Source organism: Pongo abelii, chromosome 2 (genome assembly GCF_028885655.2).
Source record: "Pongo abelii isolate AG06213 chromosome 2, NHGRI_mPonAbe1-v2.0_pri, whole genome shotgun sequence".
NCBI lineage: Eukaryota > Metazoa > Chordata > Mammalia > Primates > Hominidae > Pongo > Pongo abelii.
Genome location: NC_085928.1, coordinates 200,521,560 through 200,537,881, shown reverse-complemented (window position 1 = coordinate 200,537,881; position 16,322 = coordinate 200,521,560). Strand labels below are relative to the sequence as shown.

Genomic DNA, 16,322 nt, shown 5'->3' with positions numbered 1-16,322 from the left:
ACTAAAGTAATATTAAAAAAATCAACACAGACACATGGAAAGACTAATTCCTGTTATTACAAACAGGTAGGAAAATCAGAAGAAAGAGCAAAATGAACTTCTTAGGAGGAAAAAAAAATACAAAGTTTAAAATAATGAATAAGTATTGGTATCCATGAGAACAAATAAATGGTTCATTGCACAGCCAGGACAGGAAGAAATTTCCCTATAGACAGGTTCATAAAAAGGATTTTGTAAAATGACTTCCAAAAAGAGAATTATCTGCCTTTGAGCCTTTGAGGCTTTCAGCTTCAGAATGGACATTATACAAACATTCATCCACCAAAGACAAAAACAGAAGGACAAAGGGAGGGAAAGGTAATAAGACACCTTGGGAAGGAGGGAAGAAGGCAGAGAGGACGGAAGAGAGAAGAGAGAGAGAGATATGTGAATGGGAAAAACAAGTAATGAGAATTCATCTAATCTGTCCCTCAGTGTTCTACCAACCTTGTCATTTTTGCATATCCAAGACGTCCTAGATCTCTCTAAACAAAAACTCTATGACAGTGTTTTCTCGTTATGTGGGAACATCTTACCTCCTTCATTTCATTGTAAGCAACTTAAGGTTTTAAGATGAAACAAGTAGCGTTATGTTTTGGTTCCTATAATTCATTTTTGTATCGTTCAAATGCCACAGGGAGAGCACAGAACCATAAAATATATTTAAAAAAATAGCCAAGAAAAGTAGAAAGAAGTATTTAAACAATGTCTTAATCTTAATAATCTAAAAGAAATGGATGTAACGGGCATTACATATTCAAGATCTGCTTTAATAACAAAAATAAAAATGGCAAGTCCCTACTAGGTTTGTTCTTATATATGTCAAAAAAATCACCTGTTAGGTTATTTTTTATATTTTATCTTCATTTTATTTTATTTATAATTATATATTTCATTTGATTTTTATTTTTAATTTATCCTTATTTATTTTATTTTTATGTATTTATACACATTGTAATTTTATTAATTATACACAACATTTTGTGAAGGATCAGGAATATCACGAGTTATATGATACAGGTGTTTTAAGTATTGGAATGCGAGTAGAATAACTAAGAAAACTGCAAAAGAAATATGTACAGATGAGAGGAGAAGGCAAAAGTGACACTAAGAAAAACAGCAATACCAGGGGAAGTGGGGAAGATGGAGATACTTGGAGAACAAATCTGAATATAAGTCTGTTACAATCTGTACCACAAGATAGAAAAGCTTTTTTGAAATTATGAAGCTTTTCCTTGTCAAATTTTACAAAAGGAAATATAATAAACTAAAACAGTGTTATTTTCCTAAGTTCAGATGCACTAAATTCTGATTCTGGATCTTACTCTGACCTTGTGATCAGGCTTCCAATTCTTGAACAAATATACAATTGTCACAGATACACAGATATAGTCCTATTCACCAAATATTAATACAAAGTATTTCCCTATGCTTTAAATACAATCCCCTGGACAATGAACTCACCTGAGCTTCTGAAAGCTCTAATCCTCCACATCACTGTAACTCTTTCTCAAAGAGGTGAGAGGAGGAAAGAGATTTGATAAGGTGGTAAGTCTCTTTATTAGTCTATTCTTACACTGCTAATAAAGACATATCCAAAACTGGGTAATTTTTAAAGGAAAGAGGTTTAATTGACTCACAGATCAGCATGGCTGGGGAGGCTTCAAGAAACTTACAATCATGGAGGAAGGGAAAGCAAGCATGTCCTTCTTCACATGGTGGTAGGAAGAAGTACTGAGCAAAACAGGGGAAAGCCCCTTATAAAGCCATCAGATCTCGTGAGAACTCACTTGCTATCACAAGAAAAGCATCATGGGGGTAACCGTCCCCATGATTCAGTTACCTCCCACTGGGTCCCTCCCATGACACATGGGGATTATGGGAACTACAAGATGAGATTTAGGTGGGATACAGCCAAACCATATCAGTCCCTTTGTACTAGGGTCTATAAAACCCAACCACAGCAATGATGGAAACCAGACAATCTGAAAGACATCGTGCTGACAAGAATCATGGAAATACCCTGTATTTGTTTTTTCCCTCAAACGCCCCTCTTCATTGAAAATGCAAGCTTTTATTCAACAACACACAGTTAAGAGCTCCTGTTGTGTGCAAAGCATTCCATCCTGCCTTGCAGATGAATGCTGAAGATACAGTCTGTGATCACAAGACAGATTCTATCAGGACCCACTAACACAAAAGCAACCAAGTGAAGGCAAAGTTGGATATCTGCTCTAAGACAGTGCTTCTCAAATGGTAGCATGCATAAGGAGAATCTGGAAAACTGGGTAAAATGGAGAGTCACACATTCCATAAGTCTAGGACAAGACTCAAGATTCTGCATTTCTAGTCAACCCCCAGAGGCTGCTATTGCTGCTGCTCCTCAGACCATATGTTGAGAAGCAACAGTGTAAGGCATAAAGTGTAAATGAAAGGCTGTGGATGCTAAGTGAGCAGTGATTCTTGCTAGCTAATAGTGGTAGGGAGGGTTCATGGGGAAGATCTTGCATCTAAACAGGAAGAGGAACAAAGGTGTGTGTTTCTGTGTGGGTAGGTAGAGACCAGAAAGAATCACAGAGACAGTGCGGAGCAAAGAGAAAAGAAGGGAAGAAAAGAGAAGGTATTCCAAAAAGCAAAAATAATTTGAGTAGAGTTCTCAAAACAGAGAAGTACATGAGATATTTAGAGTAAAACAAGAAATCTAGTAAGACTAAGTATAACCTGCAGGTGAGAAAACAGGCCTAGAATGATATGCCATAGAGAAATTATATACATCTTATGTAGATTTAACCCTATATTTTGGAGGGCAGGGGGTATCTGATCACCAAAAAGATAGGCACACTTCAGCTGTAAAAATTAATGATGTAGAATAAAAGATCTTGAAATTCTAAAGTTATTCATATTCTACATTTTGTCATGTATTACTAAATGCTCATTATTAGTCTTCAATATAATTGTCTTTCTGTAAATTATAGCCCATCTTCAAATGAATACCTTCCTTCAAATGAGACTGTGTAAGATCAAAAAAAAATATATATGGCCTGTTCCCACGCTCCTTAAAGTGTTCACCATTCAGCAGCCTAAAATTAAGCAGTGGCTTAGTGGAATCACAAATCATTTGTATTTACTGTCAAAAGCTGCTAATTTCCCAAAATGTTTCATAATGTAATATCCTGAAAAAGGAAACCAAACCAAGCTATAAGAGTGCATAGGTTTTCGTACAGCTGCCTGCATGTAAAGGAATAGATCTGAGTCAATGCTGTGTGGCAAGAAACAGAGAGGACTCACAGGATGCCTAGGAAACTCAAGCAGGTTGCCAAACCCTAACTGGCAAGTTCACTGCCTCCCTGCCAACATTATTAATAATAAAAAAAAGAAGAGAAAAGGTATCTAAAGTAAAGCATCTAATAAATTCTCTATCACTTGTTGTTTCTGTTTCTGTCCAAATCAGTAAAATCTTTAAATATCACATTATCACTCTTTGATATAGGCTACGAGTCTCACTTAGTAAGAGGTTCCAAGTTAATTTTTTAAATAAGTAAATGTCTAAAAGTTAAAAAAATCTATATTAGGTAGGAAGTGAAAACACTGTGGCCCCTTCTCCTCTCCGTTTGGCATTCATCCAGTCTCTCTCTTAATATAACCATATATAACTACTAGACGCAGACTCTTTCATTTTTTCACATATAACTGTTTTTCTTTTTACAAAAATTGAATCATATGTGTATATAAAAGTTGCTTATTTTATTTAGTAATGTGTCTTTCACATTTTTTCCAGATTAGCTTATGTAATTACATTTCTTTTTGTTTGTTTGTTTTTTAAATTATACCTTATTAGGCAAAGCATCGACCATAGTTGTCACCCTAATTCACACTTATGTAGCATTATGATCTATTATACATCATTTTTAATGGCTAAATATGATTACATTGTCTAGCTTATGATAGTGTATTTAACCATGTCCCTATGGATGGCATTTTGATTATTTGCAAAAAACTGTGATTTTCAACCACATTTAGGCTTATGGTAATTTTCTTCAGGATTACTTAAAAATAATTGGGGTCCCTAGCATCTACCCAGAAGATCATAGTAAAAATACAAAATGAGTCTATTGGCCAGTGAAAACATCCAAAGAAGAGAAAAGTGAGACCCACAAAATCAGAGGCATGCAGTCATACCCCAACAGCTGGTAACTCAATTACTAGACAGTGTCAATTATCAAGTAAATACCAGTAGCCAACAGCTAGACAAACCAGAGCTGCAAACGGTAACTAAGATGCATCAACTTAAAAAAAAAATTTTTTTAAAGAATCAACTTTATTTATAGTACAGATCTTCAGATAACAACAACTTGGTTATCTGAGTCCTTATGCCTAGGCAGAGAAGAAGTCATAAACTTGCATGAAGGACAAATGGCTTTTATAAGGAGGCATGTTGATGGCAGGTGCGAAAGTTGAGCTACTAACACCTAACAAGAAAAGAAACCCAACAAGCAAAAACTAGTAATATGGGGGTCTGGGGCCATTTCATGTTAGAGTCTTATGTATTTCAGTAGGTTCTGGGAACATCATTATGCACAGTGAAAAATAATTCATGTTCAAAATCACAGCCCTGAATTGTTAATGAAAGTATAATTTCTCAGGATATGTGCTATATGATAGCAGTGTAGTATGGAACACACCTGAGAAAGACAACCTATCAAAACAGTTAAAACAAGATCCTTGACCGTAGGAGACCTGAGGAAGACTTTGGGCCAAACACAGCACTTAATAGACAGAAAAACAAAAGCACAAAGGTAGCATGATTGATCCAACGTCAGTGGGTTTTTGGAAATAATCTGAGCTATTAAGTCAGGATACATGAATCTTATGCCACCGTGTTCGTGGCTGCTCCACAATTACAAAATTGGTCATTACAAACTGAAACGTGAGCTAGAAGACACTCATTGTTTAGCATTCTCAGAGAACTGAAGATTTACCTTAAGAAATATTGTGATCAGAAATGTGAATGTACGTGGCCCTGGTGGGGAGCTGAGAGTGAGTTATAAGTCATAGTTAATTGTTGTTGTTGTTTGGAGGAGGTGGATCTTCTAAAACCCAAGAGAAAAAAAATAGCATTAATTGTTGGCCAGGAATAGAGCTGTACAAAGAACTTATGTTTAACACGTGGATAATAGGGAAACTAAGTCACACACATATGCAAAACTAGCAAATCTCCTTGCTTCTGTTTGGCTGACCACTAAACTCTATTGTTTTGAATCAACTAACTTTCAAAACATAGCTTGATGGTTTCTGTAAGTGTTCATCATTGCTAAATAAACGGAGTAGGCAGTGTACTTGAAAGCACATTGCACAAGCAGGCAGGAGACTTGAGTTCAAGTTTCAGTGTACCTCCAGAACAAAGGCCTCAGGGTTGATATGTAAAATGAGTAAACTGAATGTGATAGCATCTTTAAGATTCCTCAGGACTACTATTCATGTTTCTAGTCAGCTCTTAGCAAATAGAAATTAGGCAAATAGAGGAAATCCATATACCCTGCAATACACAGTACAGACTAAGATTCCTATATTTGGGACCTTTGTTGCTACAAAGGCTCTCTGAGACATACTTTAAACAGAGGATTCTTACTTTCCTAAGCCCCACACTTCACTTTGCTGGTTTTCTTTTCTTTCTTCTTTTTTTTTTAATTCTCTTACACTTTATCTTCTTATTCAGATGACATCTAGAAAATCAGAAAGGACCTCAGAAGTCAATAATGTTATTTGGGACACTATTTGGGAAGTAGAAGCCCAGGAAGGAGAGGTGACTTTCATGAGGTCAATAACTCACTAGTGGAAATGTGAGAAGATGGCTTTTGATTCCCAGTTCAGGCCTGTCTACCAACTCTGAAAACTACTAAGAAATATAACTGCCCCCTAAAAATAACATACCATTTGTATCCAGGAAAAAGAGTCATGTCTGAACAGGCAATGGTCCTATATCAAAAGAAGACAGCTACTTGGGCCCAGAAGCAATGATCAGGCTGCAAAAGGAGCTGAAGTTGCTGTTCTTTTCCCATGACTTTGTGAAGATTTATGGTGTACATGGGAAATGTTGGCCCAAGGTCCTATAGGTAGCACTGGATCGGATCTCTAAGGACTCCCTACAGCTATGAAGTTCTTAACATCTTTATTTCCTGGGAACAGCTGGACTGACCTGACTTAAAATATCTGGTGAGTTTCTGAAGCTTTTCTATAAGGAATGAAACTTCCTAGTTTGAAATATCCAAACATGATAGATTTGAGCAAAGCATACTGAGCTGTAACATTACATTAAAAAAAAAAAATGAAGTGGGTTGGAGATTATGGAAGTCTCTGTAAATCCTGAGGGGAAAGATCATCTTATTTAAATACTGTCCATTCTTAGTTGCAGCACTGATCGGTAGGACCCACTGCCAGTTTTTGTATCTTTCTTTTTATTCTTTCAAATCAAAGCTGTTAATCAGCTGCTGGAGACTTCCTAGCATTGCAACACTCTTTCCTTCAAGAACCAGAGAACTGTCTCAGTCCTGACATTAAATCAAAGGATTATCATATTTGACTAGCAGAGCTTTCAGATGAGTAGTAAGCCAATTAAAAGAAAAGAAAAAAATAGAAAAAAAAAAAAGGAGTTTTTCACTCCTGACATCCTGGCCTGCAAGCAGCTTTCCTTTGAAACGGCAAGAAGAAATGGCTCTCAAAGATACTTTCTCATATGCTGCCAACTGCAAAGGGAGTATTTTTCAGGAGATGCTTGTCTGGTCTGACTCGGACTTGTTTCAGGGTGTGTCATCATTCCTCTAAGAGGTTTGGCCTGGGCAAGACTGCATTCATTAGGAATTATTTCAAAAATCCAGAGCTGGCAGCCAGTGGGAGGTTTTTCTACACGGATGTGCACCTCCCACGTGCTCTGGTCACAGACACGACTGGGCTGGTAAAAGGGCCTGACGGAACCGTGCCAGGCCCAGACACAAGTCTTCCATTCTGACACGGAGTGCTGCCAAGTGGGAAGGAACCACATCCTTCCTCATCCTAAGTCCCCTTCTTAAATCGAGTAGTTGTTCAGACAGGGGAAGCACAGGGGGGAGGGAGGAGGAGACATCACTAGTTGGTGTTAATTATAACAAGGGGAAACCTTTATTCCCAATATAAAGTTTCTAAGTGAATTCAAGACAGAATCTCAAGGCCGGAAAGTCCTTTAAATGTCATTTTGATTCAAACTCCTTTTTCCAACACTCAAATCTCCCTGTGACATCCTTGCCAACTAGATGTCTAGGCCCTCTTTAATATCTCTAGTGATGGTGAACTCATTACTAATTTGGTTTTCATATGGCCCTAATTGTAATAAATGTCTCTTTATGTTGAGCTGGACCCAAATCCCTTGTCATGTCAACCTACTTATCCTGGATGAAGTCTTTCGAGCCATGTTGGGCCTACGCTTCCCTCTTTCACAGACACCTATGGGCATTCAATACAGCAGTTCCAGTATCTCAAAGCAGCATTTCCATCACTTCATGGAACCTACTTTCAAAACTAGGAGACTAGGGGTTTTCAAAAGTATTTGTTCCCTTACTCCCCTCTCCAGCCCTCAAAGTGAGAAAAACATACTGAGGAAATGAGAATGTCATTAAAACAGAAGGAACTATCATCAATTAATTAAGGCATCTTCCATGCTGCCTGAGCCGAAAAAGGAAATTGAAAAAGGAGAAAAGGAAGCAACAAGATGCCAGAAACGCAAATGGGCTGGCTCAGTCCAAGCTGAGCTTCTAGGGAATTGTCAGACACATCAGAGTACTAACTAAACACCTGTTATAAGATGTTCAGCTGTACGTGTAAGCAAACTGGAGAAGGGTTCAGGTCCTTCTCCACAGCTGTACAAGCTACTTAACCACACTGGGTCTCAATTTCCTTATTGGTGACAGGGTCAGTAAAGCACCTCACATGGAATTAGATAAGGTGATTATCCCAGCACTTTGGGAGGCCGAGGCGGGCATATCATGAGGTCAGGAGATCGAGAACATCCTGGCAAACACGGTGAAACCCCGTCTCTACTAAAAATACAAAAAATTAGCAGGGCGTGGTGGCGGGCGCCTGTAGTCCCAGCTACTCGGGAGGCTGAGGCAGGAGAATGGCGTAAACCCAGGAGGCGAAGCTTGCAGTGAGCCGAGATCGTGCCACTGCACTCCAGCCTGGGTGATAGAGCAAGACTCCATCTCAAAAAAAAAAAAAAAAAAAAAAAAAAGATGATTATATGAGGTAATTTTGTAAAGCACCTGGCACACAGTAAGCACTTCAACTTGTTAGCTATTATCCTTTTTTCCCCTCATTACTAGAAGACTTGCCTTTGACTCTCTCAAACTTTCCCTACATACTGTACCAAATACTAGGAAGCAGAAAACCCACATATCTGGTAGAGAACAATTAGGCCAAAACTCATGTGTGAGAACCAAGACAAGAGAAGCAGCATGATACCAGAAAGTACACTATGCCAGAACTAGAAAGCCAGTTACAGGTAGGTTTGGCTGACTTTATAAACACAGCATATTCCTCTGAGGCCTTTCTGCAAAGCCGGAGGTTTAGCCTCTTTGGCCCCAGCAATCTAGTATTCTTTGAGAACGATTACACGTACTCCATTTAATGGCAGCTGCGAAAGCTTGATTTCTATATGCCTCCTTCTGTTCCCCTAAGTCCGTGTCTCAATATCATTAACTTCAAAAAGCCTAGATTCCCCATGCAAGAAGCTGGGGTAGTCACCCGATTTCATGTGCCCTAGGGATCTCTTTAGGGGGGCAAAACCCTGCAAGGGTGCATTGAATGGAGGATATATTATGGATTCTTAATTCACTTGCTGCTGGCTGTTGAAATCTTAGGTGATACAGCACTGACTGTAAGTGTGTGTTTTAAATAAGTCAAGACAAGTGAGTAAGTTCAGCTGTGTCTCGACAAGTAGGAAGCCAAGAGATATGGTTGGTTTTTAAACATTCAGGAGTACGTGCCAGGAAGTGCTGACAGGGAAGACTTATGGAATGACCTAATTCAAAGATGTGTAGATTTCCTGAGGGTGTTAAGGTATCCACTCAGGTATGCTTTTGTAAAGAATCCTTTCCTCTTTACCCTGTGTTTGGTGTTCTGTGCTTTGAGGAAAGGCAGTAAAAATACTTCAGGAAAGTGAGGAAACAGAACAGCTGAAATTGTAACACCTGGGTTACAAAAAGCCTGTTCTTTGGGTGGAAAGAGATCTTTAAAGTGAGAATGTCCAAAAACTATGGATGGATTTTTTAAAATTATTATTATTATTATTACAGACAGGTTCTTGCTCTGTTGGTCAGGCTACAGTACGGTGGCACAGTCCAGACTCACTGTAACCTCAGACTTCCAGGCTCAAGGGACCCTCCCACCTCAGTTCCCCAAAGTGCTAAGATCACAGGTGTGAGCCACGGCGCCCAGCCATGAATGGGTTTAGAACAAGGACACAACATGAACAAAGATATGTCCCAAGATTATCAGGCAGTGGTGCACAGAGTGAAATGGAAAGGTGAGCAACAGAATGGTGCCCTCTGAATATATAGAACGCCAATGAGCTCTTGAATCATCAGGGGCTAAGTGGCCACTTGATGGTCATCTTAACCTCTGAGCTTCAGTTTTTTCACTTGTAATAATTCAGATAAAACTGACCTTGCAGAGCTGTTATCAAATCAAATGAGATCATGAACATGTAAGTGGTTTGTAAATTGTTGGGCACTTGCATACACACAAGGGAATACTGTTGTTACCACTCAGTAAAGCCCCGAAGTCTTAATTTACTACGTAATAAGTATTTGTTTTTATAGGATCTCTCCTCTCAAAATGATACTGACATGATTGCATAAGCCAATTTCATTTAAGCCGATGTTCTAATTGCATATACACTTCTCCTTGTTCTTCACCTACTAGAAGCAAACTTATGAGGGAGTTTTTAAGAAGAGTTATCTAGGCATACCATAAGGGCACTGGAGTTGACAATAGTAGCCATAGGTGAAATCACTTTGGCTTGTAATGTACACTAGCATTTTTAATTCCCAGAATGGTCCAGAACATCTTATGATGACTCTAGGTCACCTCCTTAAGTGAGAACAGAAGAAAGTTCTGGGAATGCAAATTTTCCACCTTGATTATTATAATCGAATCCTCATTAATTGCCCCACTTATTCCCTAAGCCAGATCTAAAATACAGATCTGATAATGCCCTGCCCTTACTCAAGAATATTCAGTGTGTCTCCGTGTCTTATAGGATTAAGTATGAATTTCTTAACAGAGCATTTAAGGTCCCCAAAAAATAGTGCCTCCTTGTATTCAATGATGATGTATTCACACATCATCTCCCGGTCAAACTGGGCTCTCTCCAGGGAAAGTTCCTGTTTCCCTCCTTCACTTTATGTTTTCATTATCTTCTCTCTCTCTAAGACAAAAGTCACTTCTGTTTCCTAACTGTGCAAAAATAGTTAAACTGGAATTATGTTTCCTAGAATTCCTTACTCTCTATGGTTCCAAGTTAGGGCTGTCCAAATAGAGAACTTTATTCAGAGGGTCTGTCTAGGCTTCTAGGTAGTACTGAAGCTCACACACGTTGTTGCTGATCACTGGCTCACCTCCCAGATGGGGAAGTAGCCATGCCCACTGCTCTTTCTTTTTCTTTTCTTTCTTTTTTTTTTGAGTCGGAGTCTCGCTCTGTCGCCCAGGCTGGAGTGCAATGGCACTGCCATCTTCAGCTCACTGCAACCTCCACCTCCCAGATTCAAGCAATTCTCCTGCCTCAGCCTCCCGAATAGCTGGAATTACAGGTGACTGCCACCACACCCGGCTAATTTTTTTTTTTTTTTTTTTTGAGACAGTCTCGCTCTGTCACCAGGCTGGAGTGCAGTGGCGCGATCTCGGCTCACTGCAACCTCCGCCTGCCGGGTTCAAGTGATTCTCCTGCCTCAGCCTCCCAAGGAGCTGGGAGTACAGGCATGCACCACCATGCCCAGCTAATTTTTGTATTTTTAGTAGAGATGGGGTTTCACCAGGTTGGCCAGATGGTCTTGATCTCTTGACCTCGTGATCTGCCCGCCTCGGCCTCCCAAAGTCCTGGGATTACAGGCGTGAGCCACTGCGCCCGGCCATTTCTGTATTTTTAGTAGAGAAGGGGTTTCACCATGTTGGCCAGGCTGGTCTCTTGACCAGGCTGGTCTCGAACTCCTGACTTCATGATCCACCCGCCTCGGCCCTCCCAAAGTGCCGGGATTACAGGCTGAGCCACTGAGCCTGGCTGCCCACTGCTCTTTCAATTCCTGCCAGATCTTCCCTTTAAACTCCTCCAAGTCTGAAGCCAGGCAGATGTGAAATTCCATGTTCTACAGTCTCTTCTGTAGAACATCTATATAATCAAACTAGAGACTCAGGGGCTCCAATCTGTCCTCTTCCACGTCACATCCAGATTTCATTTCTGACTGTCTGCCTACCACAGGCAGAGGCAACAGCCTTCAACAGACTTCCTAACCAGGGCCTTCTCAGGATTTCTTAACTGTTCTCTCATCTCCCAAATATCCTGCCCCAGGCCTTCAGTTGCCCAGTTTCTCCCACAATTGTAGCTCTCTCTGATAAGTCGCACAATCCATATGATTCACTCACCCCTGGTCAGACCATAATTCATTTACCACTTCTCCTTACTCTTCTGTCTGTCCAACCTGTCCATCACTTCAAGATTCACTTTAAATACAACTTCCTTATAAAGCCCTTCCTGTTACACAATTGTCTTTCCTCTGAAATACCGAAATGTTTTATTACCTTATGTATCTTTTCAAAGTACATTATGTATTCTCATACTATTTGAAATACTGTATAAATTGTATTATAAACCCCTGTGTATGTTTCATCTTTCAGTTGTGTTTGTGTATTTGCTTTTTTAATTCTCTATATCTCACCAGTGTCTTGCCTAGAGAAGTTTCTCAGAAAATGCTTATTGTCTAGAAGAGTAAATGAATTATCACTACCAAGACTCCCTTTTTATTAACACAGGCAACTGAAACCCAGTGTTAGTATGTGTGCTATCACCTCACTTATATGAAGACTGTTTCTATAGCAGCCATAACTTTTAACTTCCTTACCTTGGAAAAGAGTCTCTCTAGTCCACATTCAAAGCTATGTATTCTTATTATATGCCCGGTCCAACAAATTCATTACCCAGCTCCCTAGTCTACAGTAAAGTAGAAACTGTTAATCTTATGGGGAATGGAGAGCCAGATATGCCGAAAGCAATGAGAATTAGCAGACAATAAGAGAGAGAAAGGCCAGCGAATTTATGAAAATCAGACTACACAAATTTAACAGTATATCAGTCTGAGACCATTTAGTATACAAGTAAATGATCTCACCTCAATAAATTCCAAAGGAATTATAGTCCACTCCAATTAGCTGTCCTGCATAACTAAGATTAAGTAATGCTCCATATTTTAGAATAATCTCCTTCTGAAATTATTCTTAAAGCAAACATTTAAGAAGAAAGGTATATATTGAAACTTGCCATTTAAAAAAATCCTGCAGCAATTCCCATTCTCAGAGAGAGAAAGATGAAAAAGGAGATGCATTTATTTGCTCATGCATTCATTCAGCAAATATATAGCGAGTGCCAATTATGAATCAGGCACCATTCTCGTGTGTGTGTGTGTATGTGTGTGTGTGTGTGTGTATGTGTGTGTGTGTAGACCTTTCCTTAAAATAATTTATCAAATAGTGTCAGGAACATCGAAACATCTGAACTTTACTTGGAAAAAAAAATGTAGAGGGATAAAAGTTACACCTTTTAAACATCCCATAACAAGAACAAAAGCAAAAAAAAAAAACATAAATAAGCACCATATTGGTTCCCTACAAAGAAACAAACAAATGTAATCCACAAAATAGAACTCAGCTCATTGTTACCAGCTTCTTCCAGGTCAAAGTAAACTGTCAACTGGAATGAAACTTCCTGCCTTCCACATGCAACCTTTGCCTTATTTCTCTGCCAAATGTGTCTTCACTACAGGGGAGGTCCCTGGAGACTCCAAAGGTGTTGCAAAGCTGCAAAATTTGCTTTCAAAGAAAAATGTGGCAAAACACAAGAAATATTTGATTTTATCACCACAGCCCCGCAAAACACACATAGAAGCAAGCATGTCAAGCATGTCACTTTTTATTTTTATTTTTTAGTTGTAAATTTGGTTTACGACTAAAATTTGTATATGGCTGCAGTAAGGATTGAATGAGATAATGAAACTAAAACATTCAGCACAGCTCCTGGCACACAAGAGGCACAGGATCAATATTAGGTCCTAAACCTCCAGCAAGTTCTGTAAATTAACCTCATTAAGGGTTATCTGGGGCAAAACTTTAGTCTTATGCTGTTTTATCCTTGTCACCCAAAATGCTCTGGGATCATCGCTGGAATACAAAGTAACTTTCCAGCAAGGTAGATCCAGGCTAGGGAGATAGATAGGCAAGGTTGGAAGTGCTGCCTTTAGCTATGTCAGATGTATGAGGAAAAAACAGTGGTCACACAGCACCTTTTGCTCTCATGTTGTTCTCCAGAACTGGACTTCCTTCCTATAAGAGGGCCTTTCAGAATCCACACTGCATGCCCTGCTGAGGGCAGGGTGCCAGAATGAGCCCTGGAACAAAATTAACAGCACTGATTATATGATTGAATCTTTGGCTTTGATTCTTAAAAGAAAGTTAATAAAACAAGCACAACTAAACAACTGCCTGGTACGTAATTATAATCATGTTTGAGGAGGTTATTTTAGTTCAAAAAATAATAAAAACAGTTCAGATAGACTTAGCTCTAATTATGTTCCAGTAACTGTGCTAAGTGCTTTACATGCACACTTCATGTAATCCTCACAACAGCCCTAAATTTGTGCCAACAACATAGATGAAGAAACAGGTTTAGAGACATTAGCAATTTTACCATATCACAGAGGTAGTGAGTACCTTCTGCCTACCTAGGTTGTCTCAGTCTAAAACCCACGTTTTTATCACTATTTGCTAATGAAATGATACAACTTGAAAGAATAGGTCACAGATTAATTCACTGATTCAATACACTTATTGAACTATTCCTTCATATAAGGCACCACAAAGTAAGTGGGACAAATAGAGGTGAATAAATGTGCAGGTTTACTATTTACAATCAAACAGCAGAATAGTATAATGATTAAGCTTGCTCAATTTCCAATATTGACTCTACCACTGATCAACTCTATGACTCTGGGTCTCAGTTTTGTCTCGTGTAAAATGGTGATTATAACTTCACCTGCCACATACGGTTATTCCGAGACTTCAAAAAGAAATTATTTATAGAAAATTTGAAATAGAGTCTGGCATATGTTATCAAGCTATTTTAAACTCATATCATGAAGAGGCATGTATGAGATTATATGTGCATGGGCCCAGTAAACACATCACAGAAGAGATGACCTGTAAGCTACTTCTTGAAGAGTTAGGTACCATTTAAATTTGTAGAGTCAGAAAGAAGAAATTGATCTTGTATGGAATTTAATTTGCCTTTCACATGCTTACTCTTCACTACAACAGATTTCAGAAACTGGTAGCTGAAGTTTCATAAGGAAATAGCTCTAGGTTCAATGTTTTGGGGAATTGATTACATAAAACACCTACACAAGAACTGTAAAATTTCCAGCTGAATTGAATTGAGCAATAGTGCATACATTTCCATCCATTACTTAATGCATTTGGAAATAAGAATGGTATCATTTGAGAAAAAGCAAAGCCACATATACATATATAGGTTTTCCCTATTTTAGCTGGGTTTTTGTTTTCCCCTTTACAATGTTCTAATGGGAACGAGAGGCTATGAATGAAACATCAATGAAACCAAATTGTCTTTCTCATCTGTTCATAACAGCCTACATGATGAAATCAGAGCAGTTGGTCTTCTCATCTTATAAATAAGTTCTTCCATTTTCCTTCACTTTCTGTTCAAGGCTCTAAATACCTTTGACCTGGTCATCATCCTGCTTCTGTCTTTTCAGTGACTTCCTGCTACACTTTGCATAAAATCCAAACTCCTCACCATAGCCTGCAAGACCAGTCTGACCCAGCCCTTGCCTATCTTAGAATCTTATTTCTAGCTCTTCACTGCCTCTTACTTGGCCCATCACCTCAGTGACGACCTCAGGCCTATCCTGGGTCCTTCTCAGGCTTTTGTCTTAGTTCAAATGTCAGTTTCTCGGAGATCACTTCTCTGACTACTGTACTTAAAAACTGTCCCTCTTCTACGTCCCTCCAACGTTGGTTGCTGTTTTAATCTTAGCTTTTCATTTCTTGTCCTGAAATCACTTCTATTTCTTCTGTTTGTCTGTTGTCTCTTTACTCATATGTACATATTTTCGTCTTTCTCCCTATCGCTATAGCAACCTAACAAGTAAACACTTCAACACCTCTGTTTCCTCAGGTAGCTTTGAAAAACTCCTAAATATATAGATAAATAGACACTTATACTTATTTTTACATACACATATATACATGTACACATGCATATATATGTACATAGACATAAATTATTACTTCAATATTTAAATATATACTCAACACTCCAAATATACACACGTATACTTATATATACATATATATGTATGTGTGTAAGTGTGTATATATGTGTGTATATGCTCATATATGTATGTCAAATTTTATTTCAAAATTACATGTATAATTTACTGTCATCCAGTTCTATCTCTTTCTACTTCTTGGGGACAAATAATCACACTAACATCTATCCATACACTTATTTATGTATCATTGCCTCCTTATTGGCCATTTGCTATTTGCTAGAAACTATTCTAGACACTCAGGATACAGCAATATAAGCAAATCAAGTGTCTCTGTCCTTGGAGACTTTACATCGGAGGTGAAATAAAAAATAAGAAATGAGGAAAGGTTTTCCTATTTAATAAATAATGCTGGGGTAACTGGCTAGCCATATGAAGAAGATTGATATTGAACCCCTTCCTTACACCATACATAAAAATTAACTCAAGATGGATTAAAGACTTAAAACCCTGGAAGACAACCTAGGCAATGCCATTCTGGACATAGGAATGGGCAAAGATTTTTCATAATGAAGACACGAAACGCAGTTGCAACAAAAGCAAATATTGACAAATAGGATCTAATTAAAGAGCTTGTGCACAACAAAAGAAATGATCAGCAGAGCAAACAGGAAACCTACAAAATGGGGGAAAAATTTTGCA

The 16,322-nt window shown here is 38.6% G+C and overlaps 1 protein-coding gene across 11 annotated transcripts in view; it reads right to left on the bottom strand.

Moving 5' to 3' along the window:
- The window catches only part of IL1RAP (interleukin 1 receptor accessory protein), a 145,833-nt gene that overhangs the window by 118,955 nt on the left and 10,556 nt on the right, over positions 1-16,322 (bottom strand). For 3 of the 11 annotated variants that reach the window (XM_063721552.1, XM_054550255.2, XM_054550258.2), the window contains exon 2: positions 13,617-13,721. The gene's annotated coding sequence lies outside the window, so the exon portion shown is untranslated. 11 annotated transcript variants of the gene reach the window in all.